Source organism: Lutjanus erythropterus, chromosome 8 (assembly GCF_056507025.1).
Source record: "Lutjanus erythropterus isolate fLutEry1 chromosome 8, fLutEry1.hap2, whole genome shotgun sequence".
Taxonomy (NCBI): domain Eukaryota; kingdom Metazoa; phylum Chordata; class Actinopteri; order Lutjaniformes; family Lutjanidae; genus Lutjanus; species Lutjanus erythropterus.
In genome coordinates, this window is record NC_139324.1 from 11,313,616 (window position 1) to 11,336,959 (window position 23,344).

Below are 23,344 nucleotides of genomic sequence, written 5' to 3' on the forward strand. Positions count from 1 at the left end.
ATCAAATAGTTTTTTTTTTTTAAAAGCACTCGCCATCAGAGAAATAATTAATTGTGGAATGAATGTGTTCGAGGTCATCGCTGAAAGCATCCATGGCTGCGGAGTCCAATGCTCTCCCTACATTTATCTTCCACGTGTTATGTTGTCTAGATCAGTGGTTCCCAACCTTTTTTCTTCTTGGAGTCCCCCTACTTGTGAGGAAAGCTGAGCCCCCTTACCTGAACACAGACCTTTGTTTAAATCATAGCATTCTTACAGATGCTTGACACACGTTACACACACATTACTTTCATAATAAATTGCTGCCTGACTGAATTAGTTAGTTAAATTTTTAGACAAAGAAATAAAATAAATCAGATACTTGCTGAGCCAGATTCTATAGGAAGTTAATGATTAATCATGAATCGATTCATTGCCAATAAAAATGTAAGTTATTAAACATGTATTACTAGATAGTCTTGAAAAGACATTAATTGTGCCTCATTTGACATTGTTTGTGTGGCAGAGCCATTCATTGGATAAGGAAACATAAAATTAAACTTAAAATAATAAAAAAAAAAAAAGAGTAAAAAAAAAACATATATCTTATTGATTATTGAAGAAAATGCACAAAATAACTGTAACAATAACATAACATTTTGACATTAAACATAAAAGATAATTGTGGTTGATAATAGCACAATAACATCTGATTTAATGTGTTGAAGAGGTGAAATAATCAGCTGTAAGGTGCTGGAAAAGCTTGAAAATGCTTGAAAAGAGCTTTGATTTTGGTAAAGGGGCACAAACCCTGAAATTGTGATTTTAGTTGACATGTGCAATCCAATTTTGAGGACCTCAGAACAGTCTTGGGGACCCCCTGTGATTTCTGGCACAAACCTAAAGGGGGCCCAGACCCCAGATTGGGAACCAGTGGTCTATGTCATAATACACAGCTTTCATTTCCTTTTAATCACACAATACAATTCATGAGTAATACCAGAAAAAATATGAAATTCTTTGCAGAGATGCTACTTTTCGAACAGTCTGCATCATCTATGATGTTTGGAGAAGCTCTGCGGCACTCGGGGAATCAGGAAACAGACAGTGAAGTAACACAGCATGATGGCTCACGCTGAGAGATCATCTTGTGTAAATGAGCAGATGTGGAGCATCCATCAGAAAGCTGTACAAAATGTACCGATCCAAGTCAGATCATGTCCCAGTACTCATCAGTCATATGATTTTAAGATATAATAGCAAAGGAGCCACTACAAAGTGAGCAGTTAGCAAACCAGCAAAACGACATTCAGTCAGTCCTACTTTCCAATTAAAGGTCCACAGATCTGGAGTACCCTGCCATCTGAAATAAAAATCTTAAATTATTTTAATATCTGTAATTGTAATGCAAAACCATGGCTCAAAAAAAGGGAAATCCCGTTTACATAGCATACTGTACATACTCTCTTTTCCTTTTGTTGTTTGCTGCTCTTGTCATTTTAAGTCACTGTTGTTTCAATTGCTGTTTGTAATTGTTGTCTGTCCACATTTTATTGTTGTGTCTAAAGCCATATTCACACAGGACCAGTATAAGCTAGAGACAGGGCTGGGTAATATGGACAAAATCTAATTTTTTCACATTTTTGATAAATAATCATCAGTAAAGTGGATATAATGACTGACTTAAGTTGGTAAAGGCAAATAATATAACAGCCTGATAAGTTCAGGAAATGACATCACTACTGTAATGCAGCCTTTAAAACCAGGAAAAGACAGCACTATCACGATATAATGATATACAAAATCTAAGAAGTCTTATATCACAATATAAATATAATATCAATACATTGCCCAGCCCTACCTGGGGACCTCTTGTAATTTGTAGTAACTGCAGAGGTCATCTGTGATCATAATGTGAATCTGCCATGTCCATAATTTACATGAAAATTCCACCACCAAATTCTGCAAATTGCCTACAATATTTCACCAAAAGTAGTGATCTTGTGATAATTTTAGTCCTCTGTGAATCGGCATCTCTGTGATTTGGGGTCTCATTCTTAAAAACATCTGTTCTCTGTTGTCAGATAACTGAACAAGTATGAAATCTGACTGCTCATGATGTGTTGAACAGAGATAATAATAGTTATAATAGTTTATAATAACATTTAGAGTGAAAGTTACAGAGAAGGTTGGCTGAAAATGTCTATATATGCTTGTGATACATGCAGAAAGTGAGTGAGCAAAACTATATTATTAATGTGGCTGCTGAAGAACAGATGCTGAGCTTCTGAAACATTGATGTTAGGCAGAGCCTCAACCTCATATGTGGAGAAATACAGACTTGCTTATTCTGTGTGAATGCAATGCACAAAACAGGAAAAAAAAAAAATAGGTTCACAGTCACAGTGTCCCATGCATATAGGACTCATAGTGTTGTATCTGTTGTAAGTGTTTTATTCTGTGAAGGACCAATGTGTAAAATATGGCCACCTGTCGAAGGAACTCCAAGTGGAGGGCAGCATATCACGAGAGTAACCACTAACTGCTCACTATACTCGCTCTCTGTAAATCTCTTTGGCTGCAGTTGGCCCACTACCTGCCGTTAGCTCAGTTAGCCGTGCAGCTAGATACCCTATGGTGATTTGCAGCCGGCCCAAGCTGCAGCTTGGAGCACCGCTGGAATATTTGTGTTTACACCGTGGGCAACAGAACCAGGCTCAGCAGCCTCTTAGTGAACAAAACAGCCTCAGAGACCTACGTATTTGTATTTGTTTTTGTCGAGTTTGAAGTGTGTTTTATGAACAAACTTTTTTTTAGTTCAGTAAAAGAGAGAAACTTGAATTCATAAGTTGTGCAGTTTATTACAAACAACAGGTGTAACATATTTCTGTCATGAAACTTAAAGTTTATTTTGTTCATTACAGTAGAAAAGCTCAGAGAGCTTTTAAAAAGTAGAAGCCTCACAACTCACATCTGCTTGCTGAAACTACAAGAGGATTGAACCATCGTGTCTTGAGGCAAAAAGTGGTATGAGCTAGATGGGCTAGCTGGTTAGCATGCTAACTTTGGTTGATATCTCTGCAACACAACACATAAATGTATAACATCATAACTGTTATATTTTTCACCTCCTGCTAGTATTTTTTTAATTTAAATTCTAGACATAGTAAAGCATTTCTCCTTTAAAAACCTATGTACTATGTACTATATATGTACTGTTTGAACAGGTCAATGACGAACACACATGAGCATCCATAGGGATGAACATCTGCATGTTTTACATCACAGCTTCCCTCGGGGTTGTTACCCCTCAGGACCAAGATGTAGGTCTCATCATCACCATCCCTACATGTATCCTGATAGCTCTCAACCACACTTGAAATTCATTCAATTTCTAATGTAGGCCATACCGCTGCTGCAAATGGAAGCACTATCTACACCCCCCACTTCTCCCTGCACCCATCCCATATTGAAATCTATGCAAATTCATAATAAATCTCAAAACGCGCCATCAGTCCCGCTGACACTCTCCATGTTGGTAAGTCCCCTGGGGAATCCCATGCTCGGCAACTGTGAAGCGGTTAAGGAACTCCCACAGGGCTGCTGGGGAACTCTGGCTCACACGTAATTACCACAGTGACCAGAGCTGAGGAGGGAGGCTGTCATGATCTGAAAGCGCTGCTTAAGTGAGCCTGTTTTTAGCCCCACTGAGGACAAGGCATAATGTCCTCACAGTTGTTTCATATCATGGCGTGTTGTAGTCTGAAGAAATGAATGATGCGTAGAACTATGCAAGATCACATGGGCAAGACACCACAAATTTGTATAAGCCAGACCCAGATGGATGCACATACATTTTGAAATAAGATCACAATATATGATTGGTTGTCTCTTTTTTTTTTTTGGGGGGGGGGGGGGGGGGGGCAAAATGAGAGAAAACCTGTCATTTTTTCATGTCTGAAGAATGAGAATGAAGACTAATTAGATTTTTGAATTTTTTTAGAAAAACACATGAACAAACATTCCGATATTTCTTGGTTTTCATCATCATCTGTAGACCAAAATATGTCAGGGTTTTGCTGAGCTATTTCATGGATAATTAATTTAATTCTTAAATCTGCAGTATGCAAAATACTGCACAAAGTCAGACTCATTATCATTTTGCCCAAATTAAATTGGCTTTTCTTCTGATTATTTTTGACTCCGTCAAACTCTGGAGCAAGAACACCAGATCTCACCTGTAAAACTTCTTGATAAGCAATATATATCATTCACAACCATACTTTGCTTAATACGTAAACATCTCCTTAAAGGTAGAGTCAGATTTGTCTCAGCTGTTCGTAAATGCACCATAGTTGATGCTGAGTCTCATTCCCACACCAAATACTGACATTTTGAGTTTGTAAAGTGTCCTGAGCAATGTACCATGTACAACATATTATATGGAGCTCCATTGTCAAACAGCAACTGTGTTTCCATAGCAGCCAATCACACAATTACTCCTCAGGTTCTTACCTGTAAAAAATAAATGTTCCAGACTGTGTCACTGCTCTAACAAACTACTTGCAAGGTTTTGTTGTGAATTTATGAAAAAAATGACTGTACATTCACTCTTTTGGAATGATTGATTGTATATCGTACAGTTAAAATTGAACAAATCTGACAATTAGACATAATTATACATACATCACACATTTGGCAACACATCTGCAGATATAGAAACTTCTAATTGGTCATAAATGATGACTGAAAGGGATTATGTTTATTTGAATATTTTTTTAAAGGATATATTGCATATTATGCCTTTAATTTTGACTGACAAATTCATTCAATCACTTTTTTGCTTTATCTTGTCATTATAAAGTGACTGTTGATTGCACAGTATATATAGAATATAGAATAATGACACCATTCACAATTAGACTTGTTCTCTATAATCGCTCTGCCATCTGGCATGTTTTGTCCCAGGAAAATGATGTCACCATTGAAGACTAAATGCACAAACAAACTTAAATTTTTTCTCCCAGTGTTCTCCCCACTCCACCCCAAGGTGAACCCCTGCTGTATTTACTTGTTTGTGTAAATCTTACAGCTTTACACAAACAATATTCCTATGTAATGCACATCATTACAATAACTTATTATGCCTGTTCCCAAATTCAATATCAGGAGACTCTTCAGGAGACTTGGTGTTAAGGTGGTGGTTTAGGACCCAGAAGCAGACACAGACACAGCAGATAGTTGCAAAATGTGAGGGGGATTTATTGTGACAACCAAGGGTGAGGGGTGAGGGGCGCTGGAGAGAGCAGGGGACAGGAAGGCAGATGAGCAGGATGAATGGGTGGAGGAATGAGCTGGAGCAGCGTTTGATCTTCAGACGACGGCACTGTAATCCTGGGGCAACGTTAGAAAAAGGTAGCACAATGAAAAACACTGGAATCTCTCAAGTAAAAAAAGGTGGTACTGAGCGGCTGATAGTGCACCACGGAGCTGGCTGAAAAATTTAGCGCTAAACGGCTGGAGAGCTGCCTTCTTGAGCAGAGTGTTTATGAGGTGATCGCAAGCAGGGGTGGAGTTCCACCAGGTGCCATATCTACACCCACAACACACCCACACACACAGGCGAAGAGGAGACACAGGGGAAACAGGGAGAGCACACAAGGAAAAAAAATGGAGTCACAGCCTGAGCCGCGACACTTGGATTATGCCAGACGAGCAGTATGGCATAATCCAAGTCTTTATTATTATTTCTTTCCATTTGAAAATCGGCCATCATTCACTTCAATTGTTTGGGAGATTTTTTTCCTGTGAAACTGCAGCAATGTTTTTCAGATGAAAAAACCTAAACACAACTTTCAATTGGCATGAGGATGAGTAGATAATGACAGAATTTTCATTTTTGGCTGAACTATCCCATTAAGCATTGATACAGTGAAGTATTCATAGAACCAGCCACCGTATTATAACCCTTAAACATTTTATTGTACCTCTATCAGCATAATGAGACACAGTTCTTTTATTGCTAATTAAATACACTCACTGAAACATTCAAAGTAAGGCTACTGACTGCACTTAACATTTTTACTTCTACTTTGAACAGCAGAGATAAAGACACTGTGGCAACAAGCGGGGACAAAGATGTGTTGACTTCAGTGTGGTACAGTGTGACGATGGGCCTGGTGTGAGAGAAAAACATTAACATTTGTTGTGATTAGTTGCTTTCTTCATCTTTAAGTCTAATAGCTTAAAGCATTATCTTAATCATTATAACTAAATCATACATAAGCCACAGGCTGTGACTCATTACTAGTGCATCATCGGTTGCCAGTTTGGGATCAAACAAACATGATGATCTCACTTGATGCCCTGACATTACATCTGCAACCGCAAGTTACAAGTTTGCCTTAGATATCGTCGCTGTCCAAAGAAAATCTTTTCTCTTGAAGGTCAGCTTTTCAGGAGAACATAAAAACAGCCATGAAAATGAAAACAGTGTTTTCAGTTTTGTGGCAATGCATTTTACAGATGATCCAGTGGCTTTGTACTTGTTTGTTTGGATTAAGAGATAAAATTGTTTCAGCTCGTTAAGGAGCGCTCCTTCCTCCAGTTTTATTGAAAAATACAAAATCACCAAATTTTGTGATTTCTGTTTTTACAGGAGAGCAACAGTATGTCGGTTCGCCAGGTCAAGTGATCCAAATGCATATTATCTCTAAATAGTGATGCAGGAATTGCCCCCAGCACCCTTTCAACTACATTCAGAGCCCAGATACCATGATTCAAATTACAGGGACACATCTGGGGGATCTCACAAAATATCTAAACACTCTCTAAATGTCGTACATTTTTGTCTCACAGAATACATTTTATTTTTTGTAAATTGAAGTTCCTGAAATCAATAATGATAGCAAAAATATATCAAAGTTGTGTGTTTAGCTGCTCATTTCATTTTTCTACCGTGTGATGTCTGAGTCTTGAAGGGGGGTGGATGAGAAGCAGAAAAACATTGCCTGTGATTACTTTTTTTGCTCTCATTATTAAATGTATTGTTTAATCATGAAAGAGCAGCCTTATGTTCTTACTTAGCCTCCATGAAATGCTGCTGTCAGTCACTGCCTGTAGAGACAACGGTAAAATGCTTGTTGTAGTAACCCTGTACCAGAAAATAGAAAGGCAAAGTTGCGCCCCTTCTGGTGGCCCATCATGAGACCTATCTTCAAACAAAATATGAACATCAGTCAGTGGTGTCAAGCTAATAAACTTTTGATCTTTTGGTTGAATTACACACATTTTGTTTGTCAAATTTTAAGATAATTTTACAAGTTAAGAAAGCAGTACTTTGTCGTAAAACTGCTGAAGTATAAGACTGTGAAGCTGCATAGTTAGACAAACTACATACCCAGAAGCCACATAAGTGGCGTCATAACTTTCTCGCTCCACAAGCTAACGTTAGCTGCTGAAGCTATGATGTCTGTCAGTTTTGTACAGAAATGGGTCTCACTTGTCTTTCACTTCCCGGCTGATAAAAGGACCAGGATTTGCTGATAAAACGCTTCACATAAAATAATGTTACAAGCAACAGCGATGTTGGTGCTGATGATGTATGTTGTGTGCGACGAGATATGTAGTTCACTGAGCAGTTTAACACAAAATTAAACTAAATAAAAGTATGACAAACTTCTCACAAACTGTGACTTTATTGTTTTGTTAAATTATCTTTTATTTTAACAATCATCATATGTGTAATTTGTGGCAAAATTCAAACAGAAACAAAAAAAAAAAGATCTGTCACCCACCATAGGTTTCTGTTCATATTTTTTTCGTATAAAGGTCCCACAGGGCCACTGGAAGGGGAGGGTCTTCACCTCTCTATTGGGGCCCCCTCACCTGAGACCTTCACTCACAAGACAGTTGTTAGACCACAGTGTCCTGTTGTAAGTGTTTGAAGCACCTCTGTATTGTTTTCTGTTCGGCTGTAACTTCATGTTTTCCATTCTATGTGCTTGAATAACCTTATTGAGCCTAAGAGCCAAAATTTAACATTGTTGTGTTTACCAGCAATCTAATTCTCATTCCCTCCAGTGCAGCTCATATTACAGATATTTTTTTTAGCCTGAATTAAAAAAAATAAGGCTTCAATCTGAAGATGTTTTGTTCCAAATGTTATTTGTACTTACGTCTCTCCTTTGCATCCCTTTAATACTGAGGCAGAGACTCTCATCACGCCTCCATCACTTTGTGCTTTCCCACAGACACAGATGGGCACTGTGGGGGGAGATTCTCCGACAGTGAGGGAGCTCGCTCAACAGACCAGGTGTGACATGAGCACTGCAACCTCTTTGCCTTTGGGCTGTGTCTCTGATTGAAACTCTCTCTTGTTGTGGGAGTGCCATGAAGCGGTGAGACGCAGACACCGCTTAGTCTGAAAAATTAGTGCCATCAGCGTCTCAGCATCCGGATTAATGAGAACCCGCGGTGCTGAGCCAGGCAAAGGCTGCTCATTTGTTTGGGTACCCATCTCCATTAAACAGCAATAAGGGGAATTCATGGAGCTCCATCAGAGCGCGGGGGAGCGTCGGAGAAGCCCGCGTGGAGGGATTCGTAACACGACTAAGCTCATCACGCTCAGTAATCTCAGATGAAATTAAAAAGCCGTGGACAGCTGCAGAAAAAAAAAAACCTCTCACACACACGCTCTTTCTTTTTTTAATCTTTTTTTTTTTCTTCCTTCCTCTTTTCCCACTTTACTTGTTCCTTTCATCTTGCGAGCATTGTTTCTAGGCACCGCTTCTTGGCGCTGCTCCTGTCTTGTGTCTGTGCCAACAAGGCAAGTAATAAAAGATAATGTCACAAACTATGCAGGGATATGGAAAAGTGAAAATATGCCATATGGAGCTGGGAAGTACTATAGAAGAAATTATAATCACAAACTGGGTAACAAAGCAAACAACTGTTACTGTGTTTCATGTTCAGATTCATTCATTGTCTTCCACTTGACGTGTCGTGGCTAAGGAAGAAACAAAATAACCATGCCTTCTGTTCTATCTGGCATGTAATGGGATGTCAGCGTTATATTATGCATAGAAGGGTTTGGACTGTGAATTGAGCGCATCACAGCTCCACTATGAGAATATTTTCTCTGTTCTTACTATTTCATGCAGAGGCTGAGAAAAGAAAAGCCCACAGCACCTCGAGTAACAGTGCAATTGTATTTAGACGTATTGATTCCTACGTCTGGCCAGCCTCTGTGTGAATTTTTGGTTTTTTCATGGTCCAGCGGATATAATAGAATGGAAGGGAGAGAGGTGCACCGGCACAAAAAACCCATTTAAAAACAATTAGCATGTATCATTAGGCAGGATGAGAGGAAAACACCTGAAAGAGGAGCAGGAGGAGGAGAGCGAGAGGTAGGAGGACAAATGGAGAGAGACAATGAGGATAATAGTCAGGCACAAGGACGATTGTGTCAAGGAGTCCAGGTCCCCTGCTGGTCTGATGATCTTCGTCATGCACTCGTGTCATCTGACCGCTCTTTATATTATAATTTGAAATGATTGCATCATGATCCACCATCATTACAGTAATACTGTAATTGCTACTACTTTATTACAGTCCTCAGTGGCAATAAAGATACGTTTAAACACAGAATACACCTAAAAACCACGAGTAGAAGAAAAGTTCAATACCAAGAAACAATTTAACATCAGTAAATCAGTATCACATTATAAGTACACCAACCTGGGCCCAGGCGGGAGCGTTTTTAGGTGTTAGTGAGTTTTAGGTGGATGGGAGGTGGGGGGTGCAAAATCTATGTATGTTCAGACTGCACTCAACAACTGATGTTACTAAGAGTCTACTGAGACAGGCTGCTGCTTCTTCTGTAACCCTGAGGCTTATTTGCTCGCACTCATAGATAGAATCATATGTTCAGGTTACTACGCGCCATGCAAACATCATCACAAGAGGACAAGGGCGTGGGATTCATTTCAGAAGGGGGGGTTAAAAAATGTGTATGTCCTCTAATGTATATAACGTATATATTCTTTCTGTTTCATGTTTGCCTGCTTTATTTTGCCTAATGTCTTCAAGTGGTGGACAGAAATGACTGAAACGTCTTTTTACTGTGCGTTAGAAAAAAAGATGAGTGGATGGCAGGAAAGGTAAAAGTGGCATTTCTTGTAATATGCAGCCTTCAATCATGATCAATAAAGCTGCTCTTTTAAAAATGTTTGTTTTTAATTGTGTTCCTTACTTTCAGCAGCGAGTGACAAATGAATGCACACAGGAGCAGCCACTTATTGCATACTGCAATACCATACACATTATTAAACCATTAATCAAACCGATATCTATCAGCAGTCATCATCAGACAACCTCATCATGCTTTGGCAGATACTTTTCTGTAGTGGTGACGAAATGCTCCGTTCAAAAATTTACCTATTAGCAGTTTGAATCTCCCTGCTCCCTTTACTCTCCATGCAGGGAAAATATTGCGCCAAACAACCTTTAAGAAATATGACATTTTAACAATTGTTTCCTTGTCCTTAAAACCACATAACTCTAGGAGCACAAGATAAAAGGTGTCATAAGTCAACAGTTTTCATTTCTTGTCAGTTCAGCATAAATATAATCTATAAAGATAAACTGTATTTCTGTACAAACTTTACATTTTGGATTTTGTTGCCTCAGCTCTACCAGCCTCTTGTGCTACTTGAGTGGGAGAAGACCATGGGAATGAAAGAACAAAAGTTAAGATTTCTCATGAAAATAACTGCTGATTGTTGGATCAGATACATGCCACATTAAACACAGACTCATAACACTGTTAATTCACCATCACATGTGCGTCCATATTTGAGGAATGTTTTTTTGGCCATTACCAGCTCAGATTGAGTTTTATTAATTTGTGGGTTGCATCTCCCCAGAGAGACGCTGTGTGTGCATTTATGCACAAAGCACAGCAGTGCAGCTTCATTGATTAATTTATACTGTTTCCTCTGGAGAGTTTGCTCCGTCCTGTCAAGTTTATAACCACAGTTGTTAGTACTGATGCTTAAATAAGCCACAATATTTGCTGCACTGATGTTTTGTAAAACATTAAAGAAAATACTCACATCAATACATCCCACAATACACAAACCACCTGGAGAGCTTGCGCTGCTCCACATGCACGGGTCTCTAAATTGATAACAATGATACATGATCAGGTGGGTGTTGAGTGGATGATTTATGTGTAAATGCGGATTTGGAGGAACTCAGAGCCCATCGCACAGCACCATTTGATGTAGCCCAAATGTTAAAAAATAACAAAATTGTATGATCAAAATGAGAGAATCTAAAAGCACGCTTCTGCTCTGCAGCTGCTGTTTGCTCCATTGCTCAGGGCTTATGTTTGCAACTTAGAAAAAATGTGTGACAGGGGAGTAAAGTGGGGGGGCAATTGCCCCTTTGCCCCCCCTACTTCTGGTGGCATTGCAAGAAGAGAATCATACAGGAGAAAACAGATAATATGTGCACAGTCATGTTTGGTCAGTAAGTCTGCAGGTTACATTTAGGAAAAGACTGCAGTTTGGGTTATGTTACATATGAAATGCAATGAAACTTAGGTGACCTAAAACTTTTCCTGAAACTTTAAATAAGTCCACTTCGTTACTTATACTTCTCCAGGTATAATTACTCTGGCCCCCAGAGGATGCTGAACATAAATATGGGCCTTAATTAGTTGCTTGCCGGTTTTTCTGTCAGGATGAGTTACTGTAAACAGTTCAGAGCCACTAGAGTATTGTTGGTTTTAGTTCCTGAAAAATGTGAGCAGGGGAAGTGTGCACAATGTGATTCCAGTCATCATTCAGTAGTTCTTGAGGAAACTTGACCCCCTGCTGTGCACATTCATGTTAACTTTCTACCCCTGCAACTACACCTCCCCAGGCTGCTGCCTGAATGACAGGTTCACTGTCAACGTGTCTGTTTGACTGCGGCTGAAATAAATGAACCAGGCTGAATGCATTAAACCATGTGACTCCTCTGTAACACCTAGGAGACACCTTTGTTTAGCTAACGACTTTTACAGTGGCACTGAATAAAAGATTACTTATTTGGGAAATATAACTGGGACACACACACACACACACACACACACACACACACACACACACACTATGATTAATTATGATTCTTTAATGAGAAGTTCACCAGGACACACACCACTGGAGTGTCAAATTAAACTTATAATGAACAGCTATTTCTTGTGGATTTATGAAATTCTGAACCTTGATAAGGTCAATTCTGATACACTACAGCAAATTGGCATTTTCACCTGTCAAGTCATTACACCCGAGCTCATTTCTCCAAAGCATGTCAATGACACAAACCACAAAACCCCATTAGAATTCGTGCTTATCGAAAGCAGAAAATATCTAGCTTTTGTAATTAACATGGAACAAAATGTATACTGTTATTTTGCAGGGTGACCCGAGGTAAGGAAATAATGCCAAATATGCATACAAACACACTGCTGTTAGTATACGTTCGCCCACACACACGGGCGAAGCACACAGAGAGCTACACACCTTTCCATTAACAGGCAATCACCATGGGAGTTAGAGGTAATAGTACTGAGGCAATAACAGTTTTAGCTAATGTAATCAGCATTCTTTATGGTGTTTTGAGCTTGCGTGGGATCCTGAGAATAAAATCATTTTCTTGGGTGAAAATGGTGGCTGGATTGAATTCTGTGAAATGTGCTTCCCTTTTGTGTGGGGTGTAGTGTAAGATGAATACGAGATCATCAAGTCACATGATACCGCTGTAAATATGGGTTTTATATAGCCGCTTTATAAGGTGTCTCAAGGGAGAAGTTACCATCAGCCCTTGTCACGAACATGATGGGATCCTATAAATCTATTTTTATTCAGCCGTTGCACACCATAGTCACAAAGCAGCACCCGGGTCTTCACTGACACACTGAGTTTCAACTCAAATGACTGTGTAACTCTCAAATTCATTACACTTTGGTGCTGGCGGTAATATTGCCTTACAAATAATCAGTGTTGTGTTAAATGAAATACATAGTTATTCCAGGCCAATAGCCCTTCATATGGTAAATTAAATTTGCTACATACTGATATCCAAAATTACTTTAGCCCTGCTCACACACAGTTTCAACTGCTGGAAAAACCACACGAAGTTTGTGATCTTTGTAAGGAAAATATCCATCAGTTTAACACAAAAGGATATATTCAGCAATGCTTCTCTGTGCCAGTATGGAGGGGTCCCTGGCAGATTTTTAAAAAATATGTGTATAAACACATTTATATAATTTGCTCATTAATGTTCCCATGAAACAGGAAGCAGAGTGATGTTTGCTTCTGCATATTTGCATGTTTCCCATAAAAACAGGCAGCACGGGAGGGACTGGGGCAGAATACAGCCTCCAAGATCAACTGAGACCATGTTGACAACAGGGAGTATAGTACCAAGGAGGTTTTATTGCCAGATTTGACTCCTGAGTGAGCAAGCATAACAGCTACTCGAGCTAACTAGATAACATTAGCTGTTAATGGTAACCTATAACCCCAATTCCAAAAAAAGTTGAGACTTTGTGTAAAAGGTAAATAAAAACAGAATGAAATGATTTGTGAATCATTTTCAACTTGCATTCAATTAAGTACAGTACAAAGACAAGATCATCTGAAACTGTAAGGAGTAACAAAAGACTGTATGAAGGATATTCCACAGGCTCTGGAACACAACAACAACAACAAGAAAAACTGTTGAGAGTAAACACAGCTGGCCAATCATGACGTCCCTCTCCTCTGCAACACTTTCCAGCTCCACCATCTCAACAAGTTTGTTTCAGTGTGATGGGGGAGTCCTGCTCCCAGTTCCCTCCAAATGTCCAACCTCACTCTCTGACAGTTGCCCTTAAAAAATCCGAAAAACTGCCACGCCAGTCCCGTCCCTTTGTACCTATGCTCATCTTGTCACAGTTGCCCACACATGTAACTCACGCTGTTTTGTCTCATGTGTAACTGCATGCTATTTCTCACATGTCAACAGGGCAAACAAACAACACACCTGTTAAATGATTGGCTGTTGGTGTGTCGGTGTTAGCACTTTGGGATATGATAGGCTGTTTATGAGCCATGAAGGGAGCATACATAGGGTGCATCTGTTCACTGATTGACTGTTCACATGACACTTATAGCTCACTCTGTTATCAAGGGGTATAACAAGGTGTTCATGAGGCTTTCACTGAGTGTGGTATTTAATGCAATCAAGTGACACTATCCAACATTTTCTCAAACTCCTTTCTTAATGCTCTTGATGATGATTTTTTTTTTTTCCCCAGGCCTAGTAACCATATAGTAAACCATATATCTACAACATGCAGAAATGCTGTAGACCACTCAGCTTGTTACCAGCGCTAACTTCAAAAGCCAGCTTCTGTGATGGTATAGATGTATTTTCATGCCCATGGCATGGCTGACATACATATGTGAACATTAAATATTTTATCTTTGTGCTATATTCAGTTAAATATGGGTTGAAAAGTGTTTGCAAATCATTGCATTTCTCTTTTTTCTTGTTGTTTCCCACAGTATCCCAACTTTTTTGGAATTGGGGTTGTACAGGTGCTTGCACTGTGTGTGACGGGGTGGAGGTAACTATGTTTACTACAAAAGATTTAGCCAGTGTATGAGCTAATAATTCATATTCATATGGGGGAATGTGATCTGCCACTTCATTCCCCTTAATATCAGCCCATGTGCAAATATTGAACTTCAGAATGTTCACACACACTCCCCCCTGCTCTGGGATGTGTGCACAAGATGTGATAAATGTCAGATATGAACTTATAACCTTTGCTGCATATCCTCCACTGTCTGCTTATCTTTGCTGCACCACAGCACACTGTCTAGTAAAGCAATGTGCCCCATAGTTCAGTTCTTTTGTAAACTGGACAGTATTAAAAGATAAAAGACAGCGTGAAGTAAATGATTTTGACTTCCAGACAGTTTGTGACTGTGTTAAAATATACTGCTGCACCCCTTGTGACACGGAATTAATTGTTTTCTGTGAAATGCTTTCACTTTGCTAAGTGACCGTGGATTGAAGATACTCTTCAAAGAGCCTCAACATTACATTATTTCTTTTCAATCAGCTGCTGTATCTGAAAAGTGGCCTTTCAAAATCAGGGCCTCGTCTCAGGCAGCACAGAGATCATTATAACAATCACTGAATATTCTGTCTTCACTGGTATGTGTGCTCTATTTGAGTTTTCACAGCCCAACTTCAAAAGGATCGCTACAGTCACTGAAGGCCTCGTAGAAATTCAGTTTAATTTCAGGGTAATGCATTGCTTAAGAGTGAATCAAGAATTTATTTAAATTGTCCAGAAATGGAAGGTTTTTCTGCTAATCTAGTGCTACAAATCCATGAATTTGCTAATAAAACAGATGATTTATGCAGTGGCTCAGTTTTTAGTGCCCTGTTTACAACGTGTTTCTGTAGTTGCACAGCATTTCTTTATCCTGCATATGTGTTGTCTTTTTTTTTTCTTCATTTGGTTATGTTTCAGCTGTGTCTGTTTGCATGTGTTTTGTCCATTGCACATGTTGCCTTGGTTTCAGTTCCTTGAGGCTGAGGGCCACCGTACATCACAGATTTCAGTGCACTTATTGCAAGTAAAAAATGATAATTCCCAGAATTACGACCAGAGCAACCACTGTACAACATAAGTGCAGGCTGCACTTGATTGGATGGGGACTATAACAAGTATCTAACATCCACAACACCTTTTTTATAGGACCATCCTGAAAGAGGAAGAAGTTTGGAAGGAAAACAGAGAGCTACAAGTTTGTAAAATGTCCTCCAGCAATGTAGAAACAGGGCAGGAGGGAGAGGCAGATCTGTGACATTTGATAAAAATCAGGATGTGCAGAATCGTCTGATGTGGAGGCCATTTCTAAGAATACTGGGCTGCTATTATTAACACTGAACATCATAATGGGTGATCTTTGCTGACATTGTTTACTTGAATTCAGATTAATCTATCATCAAAGAGCCCACAGTAAGTATACATCAAAGCACATGTTGATGAAGGCTGTATTGAATGAGGCTCAGCAGTAATGGGCTGTGGATGGTCTTTTGTAGTCCCAGTATTATTTGGAGTCACGAAAAGGTGATGTTTGAGGAGATGGAAAGAGCAGCAGGAAAGACGAGATCAGGCAGCGTCACATTGAGGAAAAGCAGTGGGGAGGAATCTCATCTTAATGCCAACAGTGATTTTCTTGTTTTTTTTTTTCATTTGTTCCCTTTTCTTTGTTCCTTTTTTTAAAAATAAATTCACAGGTACACAGTAAAATAATCACAAAATGAACCCCATCAAAACCAACCGAATTGGACTGGCAGTGGTGTTTCAAACTACACACAATCAGACTTGCTTAAACTTAATGGACTCTCGCCAAAAATGCCAGGAGGTACAATAATAGTTGTTCTTGTGAAAGACTTCATCATTCTGCTCTCCTGTCTTCTTAAATAAGAAGTAACATCCTTATAATGAGATATAGAACCATATAATCACATCAAATGAACTCGGCTCTAGCTTTGTAGCTCATCCTTGAAGAACAGAGCTCCGTAATGTTCCCTTCCCTTTGTTCACAGCACTTTGGCCGTGATGCTTTAAATCATTATTCCAATCCGGTATGAGAGAGGGAATGCAGTAGATGACAAGCTCTGATCTGAGAGACTTTCCAAGTGAGTGGAATGGACACTGAATACTTTATTAGTGTGAGCACTCCACAGAGGCACTTCTTTGGGGCGTTAATGGAACACATTTCATGGTTTTGCAGGACTTCATACTGGTCAGTGGAAAAATAAGAGTTACATTGTTTAAGCCTTTTTCTAATGGAAACAAGATATTTTACTTGGCATCTGCAGTAGTTGCTGTGAGACAGCTGCAAAGATAGTCTGCATGTAATTCTAAAAAGCGAAAACTTGGTAATTTTTGGTAATACAAAGTATCCTTGAGCAAGACACGATGGTTAAGCATAACTTTGCATGGTAGCTCACTGCTGTCTGTATGAGAGAGTGTGTGAATAAGAGGCTAAATGTAACATGCTTTAGAGAAAAGTGCTACATAAATACAGCCATTTACCAGTTAAATATAAAACTAGAAGAGCACTCAGGGAGCGCAGACGTCCGCCAAGGCCAAATGTTAATGAGACTGGAAAATAATTCACATATTCAGACATCCTTCATGTTTACCAAGTTTCATGAAATTGGGCCAGTAGTTTTTCTGTAATCCTGCTGTTAAACAGACATACAAAACAACAAAGAAATCAAACTGAAATCATAACCTCTTTGACAGAGGTGAGTGAACTATAAAAGCTAAATCAAAATTCCAAAAGGAAATACCCCAACTCATACTTTTCCTCTTGATCTTAGTCATTCATTCATTTTGAATTGCTCATATTTTATGTATCCAGTCAGTTGTTCAGTTATACTCTGTGTATATTTTGTTTCAAGCATGGTTGTAATACAATTTCAAAGGATTCTCCACACCGCCGGGCATTAAAATCTATGTATTTTTTGTTTTTGACTTACACATTTAGTCAAACAGAGGACGTGACGTCAGTGTCCTACAGCCCTGCCACACAACAAACTCTGGGGCTGAAACATGATGCCAGTGTAGAAGTGCCAAAAACTGCAGTTTCTTCAGTGGCCACATCAAAAGTGATTAATCCTCAGACTCTCATATTAAAATGCCCAACTTTACAGCAGAAACAGTCATGTTTACATGTTTGCTGGTACAAAAAGAAAATGGTTTTGGGCTCTATTGTTAATTTCCACCTCGTGACACCAACACAGAGTGATTTTTTATATAACTCACCCCTTTAAATTTTATTAAAGTTTACAGTTGTGCATAATTGAGAGCGTGTTCTCTTTGAATAACATGTAGCTGCTAGGTATAGCTACTGCAGCCATGTTCCACCTCTTTGTCCATTTCTGGATTAGCCAGGAGTTAGCTGAGACATAGCAAGGGTCAACACACTGAGAGCTTCTTCAGAAACCTATGGGTGATGTCATGGATGCTCCATCCACTATTTATTTTACTGGCTATGGCCTGTGCTCATATTTTTGCTGAAGATATGACAGGAAAGGCGGAAAGAGAGTAGGGGGATGACATACAGCAAGGGGCCACAGTCTGGAGTCAAACCCACAGTCGCTGCAAAGGACTCACAGCCTTGGTACATGGTGTACACACTAAGCTATCAGGACGCTCAATGGTTATGTTTTGGTTTTTTTTTTCATTTGCTTTAATATGAATCGTTAAGTTAACCACAACCTCGCATTATTTCCCAAACCAAGAATCACATCAGTAACTTCCTACTTTATGTATTGGGGGATAAAAGAAAGTTAGGACGCAGCAAATATTAAAAAGTTAGTTGGAAAGGATTTTCAGCCAGTTAGCGTTAGTTAGCTGACACAATCTAACGGCAGCTGATAAAATCTGGTAGACAACAAATGTGACAGCCATTGGCCAGAGATGAGAAGCCTGATTTTTTCACTTCATTGTAAAAATCAAGACCCAAATTATTATAAGTTTTAAGCGATAAATCTGCCACTGTTATCATCACACTGTGTGGTAGGGTTAAGGTTAGGCTTTTAATTTGAAAAAGGAAGAGTTGTGTTTGTGCAAATGGAGCAAATCAAAACAGGGGTTGGCACTAACCTTTCCATCTGCTACATTACTAACTGTACTAACTAAATATAGCTGATCAGCTACCTCGCTAACAGAGCAAACAGTCAGGGACAGGTTATATCAGAGTGACACTGACAAGACAAAATGATGGGGTCACTGTTTATTAAAGCTACTACAAGGAGTTTTAAACTGGTTTATGAAACAGCCTTAGTTTATTACAGATGCCTCTATATGACTTACATATGTTAATAAGCCCATGTGTGAGAAAACTGGCTATTTCTTTACAGTTCTGTATGCCTGCCACCTGATTCAGATGAAACAAGCCTCTGTTTCCATTTTCCCAGGCAAAGTTACAGCAAGTGGTACATTAGCCAGTTAATAAGAAACAGGAGGAGAATTTTATTTTGAGAATTTTGTTTGTGACATTTTATTTTGTGGTTATTACAGTGGAAACATCACCACTTTTGTCCACAGGACCTGCAAAAATCAACAGAAAAATTACCCTATCTGGCAGGTGGGTTACAAATTCTGCCCACTACTCTGTTTACATTTTCACATCTCGAAACAGCTTGGCATTGACTCACAATGCTTCACCACTGTATGTGCATGAAAATGAAAAAATAAATGAGTAATCTTCCCTCATGCTGCCCTCACTCTGTACATAATTGATTAAATAAAATAGCCTGTGTATCCTGAATGTTATTGTGCCCTGTTGCAGACATTCAGAACTACACTCTGGTCCAGTAAACATAGTTTTTAGGCACTATGAGTATGCATGTCATGTCCAAAATTTCATTTTAGTCAGCTTGCTGAAAGTGGATACTGTACATGGGTGCAATGAACAAATGAGTCTAATTATGAGATATTTCAATTGAAACTATTATGGGTCGAAATGAATGATGTGCCAACATTTTTGTATCATCCCACATGCTGTGATCATAGTTTAAATATACCGTGTCATCTTTCTCTACTGTTGGCCCTCCTGCAATAAATTATGGTTTTATTGCTTTCCTGATATTTCTATTGCTCCCATTTGATTTTCCCACGAGTTACCAAATGCCAAGATAATACTGAGGAATGAGGAAAAGCTTCATTTTCACAGCAATAACCATTTCACACAGGCAATCATAGTCTCACTGCAAGCTTTCCATATTTGCATATGTACTTTTATTGACTCCTGCTGTCTTTATTTGCATCATTCTTCAATTCTAACATAGCAATGGGGACATTAAGCCAATTCTTGGCTACTGAGCAATTTTGCATACCTGTTTGTTATTGTTGTTAGCATTGTCTTTCTGTCCTCCTGTGTGTTGTGTGTCTGTTATTGAGAGCGTATATGAGGAAATTGCCTTTCCCATGAAAATGTGATTAAACAGTTACATGATATTCTAAACCTGAATCTCTTCAAGAAAGTGTAAAAGTTGCATCATCTTAAGCCATTGACGAGCTGTCTCGTCGTTTAAGCCACAACTCTTCCCCGCCATTGACGAGATAACTTGTCAATTGCTGTTTTCATTGTGAGGTGGTAGGGGACGCTGTGACGCATCATCACTCAAAGAAGAAGGGATCCACTGGAACTGAGCAGCAGCAGAAGAAGATGGTGTTATCTAGCATAAAAACATTGATGCCCAACTGCAGATCCGCAGGTCAGGGAGCATCATGACCTGATCACAGACCCCACCAACAGAGCAGGACTGCTCGTCCTGCAGCTCCCCGGACCTCCACAGCAGCCAGGACACAGCAGGCTGCTCACACCGCAGCCGGAGCAGGGAGCCCTCCAGCCTCCGGGCCTCTTGGGCAGTGTACTGGGCGGGGATACACCTAATGTTTACCACACTGGTGACAATGAGCTCACACGCATGATATGAAGTCATAAGTCGATATTCTGCTTAATCTGCAATTTTTTCTGTTTTTTTTGTCTGAAAAGTGGATATTTTGTTGCAACAACAACAACAAAAAAGAATGAATGAAGCTAAACAAAACATTTTTTGTGTCTGAAACTAGAAGATGTGTTTTTTCTTTTGATGTAGTCCATGCTGACATATTCATGGAGCTGAATATTTTGTGAATGTTGAAAAATCAGTGAATTTTGCCAAAAATGCTGCCGCTGGCTGGAAATTCTATGGAAAAACTTTGGTGGGGAAAGAGTTAACATATCTTAACTTATCATAACCATACTTGCAATCTTGAGACTTAAAAAATTAAGAAGATTTTGGAACCAAAGTGGGGAAAAATTTGAGGTTAATAGACTTTGTTTCCTGCATTCTGGTGACTTAAAAAACAAAAATAACCAAGGATGACTGATGCTAGAAAGTGCAGCATTCAGACTTATCAATTCCAATTTCAAATTTGATTAAAATAACACCTTTTACAAATGTTTTTCTATGGGTATGTTAGGCTGCATGCTCTTTGAAAAAATGTGCCTTGTTCCGTTAAAACTTTCTCTAAGAAATGGGAATTCTTCTTTCCAGGACATCAGACATTTTCCAGAGTGTGTCTTTTTCATAGTACTCTCCATTTTTCTCATCTTTTCTCGTCTCTCACTCACTGAGGAAGACACAAGTAAGCCTTTTCCACATCACTAGCAGCTGTAAGCATGTCTGGATGGACACACTTTTAAAAAAAAAGAAACTAAGTTGTGAAAATTTGTCATAACAGGATAAACATGAGATTTTTGTGACCCCAGGAAAACTGGGAAGGTTGGCAAGTAGGAACTTAATGTATTCACATGATGAGTAAGCATAAAAAAAACAACATTGGATTTACCCAGATGTATTATTAAATGAAAATGCAGTTTTATGTGCTTAGATTTAAACCTCGTGCCTCACAGACACATATGGGGATGGCGGCATGCACCATTCCTGTCGCATTAAATTAACTGTAAAGCAAACAAGATGCTCTGAGAACAAGTAAACACTGCAGTCTGCCATGACCTGCTGGGGTTTAGAGGGAACATTCAGGATCATCAGAGGCTGGTCCTATTGAACACAAACCAAAACCCCAGCGGAGAGACCCGCAGGACGTTTTAGTTTGTGTTTTTCTCCGAGAAAGCGGTGCCAGACTCCTGTTGATGTTTGTAAGCAACGTTGGCGAGCTAACTGGGTATGACATCAGAACTCACAGATTTGCTCGAAGGTACATCCACAGACCATACCCTGATTGTTGCTTTAAAAACAAAAATATCTGTCTGAATTGACTTGTGTAGCCTTTTGATTTGTACCAACATTTCTCAGAGGCAGCAACTCCTATCTGATTTTTGTTGTTTGTTGAAAATGGGGCTCTTTTTGTGTTCAGCAGATCAGTTTTCAAAGTCTGAGACTGTGGGCCATCCCTCAGACAAAGCTTAGAAAAAGGTGCCCCCCTTAGCTTTTCGCTCAATTGCTGAATGCCTGTGGGGCCGTGATTGTTATTTGATCTCATAGACACTCAATTCAGCCAAAATAGCTTAATATTGCTGCTGTTTGACACAACTTCACACTACACCAAATACATTAAACTACTGTATCTCTTTAACATAACCCTAACCATCAGAATCAGTATGTTATCATTGTAAAACACATTTTATTCAAACTATACACAAACAAGGTAAAAATCTCTCAAATCGTCTTGGTTCATCTTTCCACTGTCTATCTATCACAAAGTTTGGTTTGGTTGAAATAAAGCCTTAATTCCCTGACTTAGATGTGAAAATATTCTGGCTGCACACACAGCACTGATAAAATTACTGTCCTTTCCTTTAAATAATGTCCATAATGACATTTAGAAAAACAATCTGAGCCTTAGTCAGTGGCAAAAGCACTTTTACTGGAGTGTCTGGTTTGCAGTTGCCCATATTGCAGCCTCTTTTGGAGCTGCTGCACTGTAATTCAGTTTTAGTTTAAACTGTAGCCTGTTAGACAAACCATACTTGAAGCTTCAATATATGTGCGTCAATTCAAGCTTCTATGGCACACTGCAGGCTTCACACCACACAACCAGCAGTATTTTAGGAAAGGTTGCTAATCATGTGTATATACTTACTTCTTCAATATTATTATTATTAATAATAGTTTATTTCTTTAATAACATATTGTCCTTTAAGGAGAAAAACCCTCACCATTTTTCAGTTCAGCCTTTAAAAGGAAGTGACATTCATGTTTTTACCCTCCATCAAACCCTCCCTTGCTCGTGCTCCCCGCTCGCATGCTCTGGCTGCCTCGTTTGGAAACAAATGCTGAGCTTCGGCTTAGTGCGAGGGCAGTATGAGGTTGTAATGATGTTTTGCAGAGTGCAACACACAAGACTCTGGTAGGAGGAGGGAGGATGACTCTGTGTTTCATGATGCTTTCTGCTCAAACAGAGTCACAGTTGATGGACAACATTTCACAGAAGTTTAACTCCTTATGTGTCGACCATATTATCATCAGCAATTTGTTGCTGCTGTTTACGTTCAACCAGACACAAGTTCAAAAATTGAACCACAGAATTATTTACTTGATCTATATGCACATGTATGTTTATTTTGTTTTATATTTTTACCCCATTACATTGTGAATTTAATAATCATCTGTGTTGTATTTTGTGTGTATTATGTAAGAACTACAACTCTAATTTTGTTGTATAACCCTATGCTGTATAATGATAATAAATATCCTTGAATTCTTGACTATTTCCAGCTTT